Consider the following 1725-nt stretch of genomic DNA (forward strand, 5'->3'; position numbering starts at 1 on the left):
CACATTTTTCCATAACTTAAATCTGCAACATACATATATTTTTATAGTACTTTAAGTTATAGTAAGTGTGGACTGAAAGACCCTTATATTCCAATGACTGATGCAAACACAAGGTCCATAATTTGATTTTTCTTACATTAAATAGTAATGATTTACTTTTTATGATAATGTGAACTGTATTGGTATAAGCTATGTCAATTTCCATGAATATATCATTATTCAAATTATTACTGATAAAGTCCATGACCGTGTGTTTTCATATGATCGATTCAACCCCCTGCCACCTTTTTTTCTTTTTGAAGATTTCTCTTAAAAATGGCTAAATACTTGCTGCTGACAGGAAACATGTGGTAAGAAAGGATGGACCCGAAAAATGGAAGTTCTTTCACTGGCTTTATCCTGCTGGGTTTCTCTGACCGGCCTCAGCTGGAGCGAGTCCTCTTTGTGGTTCTTCTGATCTTCTATCTGCTCACCCTCCTGGGAAACACAAGCATCATTGCGTTGTCCCGCCTGGACCCACACCTGCAGACTCCCATGTACTTTTTCCTGTCCAACCTAAGCTTTCTGGACCTGTGTTACACGACCAGCACTGTTCCTCAGCTGCTGGTTCATCTCAGGGGAGCAGACAAGTCTATCTCTTTCAGCGGCTGTGTAGCTCAGCTGTTCGTCTCTCTAGGATTGGGATGCACAGAATGCATTCTGTTAGGGGTGATGGCATTTGACCGCTACGCAGCCGTCTGCAGGCCCCTGCACTACACAGTGATCATGCACCCCCGACTCTGTGCTCTGATGGCTTCTGCATCGTGGTTCATTGGTTTTGCCAACTCCTCGTTGCAGACGGTGCTCATCTTTCTTGTACCACTTTGTGGGAGAAATAAAATAGACCACTTCTTTTGTGAGATCCCCCCACTGCTCAAGCTTGCCTGTGTTGACACCACTGTGAATGAGTCTGAGCTCTTCTCTGTCAGTGTGATCATTCTCCTCATACCTGTGGCATTAATCACATTCTCCTATGGTCGGATTGTCAAGACAGTGTTAAGAATAAAGTCAGCTTCAGGGCAGAAGAAAGCCTTTGGGACATGTGGGTCCCACCTCACAGTGGTCTCCCTGTTCTACGGCACAGGCATCTACATTTACCTTCAGCCCAGCAGCAACTACTCCCAGGATCAGGGCAAGTTCATTTCTCTCTTCTACACCATTGTCACCCCCATGGTCAACCCTGTCATATATACTCTGAGGAATAGGGATGTGATTGGAGCAATGAAAAAAGTGTTCTGTAGGGATATGACCCTAGATGAATGAGGGGAAGACCATTTGACAGAAGACTTTGGATGCCAGGGTCTTTCAGGTTTTTGTGTCCTCCATATTTCCCCTGATAACTCTCAAGGGAAATTCCTTAATTCATTCTTTTATGCAAGTGAGTGCTCAAACTCTAAGTTCATGCATGCATTACAGCCTCCAGAGATGCTGATTTAGTATTTCAAGGCCATCTGCATCATATTAATATTTTAAAAAGTTTCAAAGGATTTTCCTATTTCACCCTCATTTGGAAACACTATTACATTTCTAATCGCAAAGGACAATGACACACACACCCTAAAAACATAGCAAAATAAGAATAGAAACCACCAGTACACTATAATAAATATTGTATCATTCTCCAGCAATTCCTGGAGCCTATTGCTTATTCTTGCAGTTTGATCACGGCTCTATTACAACATTTGG

The 1725-nt window shown here is 42.4% G+C and overlaps 1 pseudogene; it reads left to right on the forward strand.

The window, feature by feature from the left end:
* Nucleotides 1–345: 345 nt before the first annotated feature.
* On the forward strand, nucleotides 346–1302 carry LOC132676945 (olfactory receptor 2B8-like; annotated as a pseudogene).
* The last annotated feature ends 423 nt before the right edge of the window (nucleotides 1303–1725 follow it).

Source organism: Panthera onca, chromosome B2, assembly GCF_046562875.1.
Source record: "Panthera onca isolate mPanOnc1 chromosome B2, mPanOnc1 haplotype 2, whole genome shotgun sequence".
NCBI lineage: Eukaryota > Metazoa > Chordata > Mammalia > Carnivora > Felidae > Panthera > Panthera onca.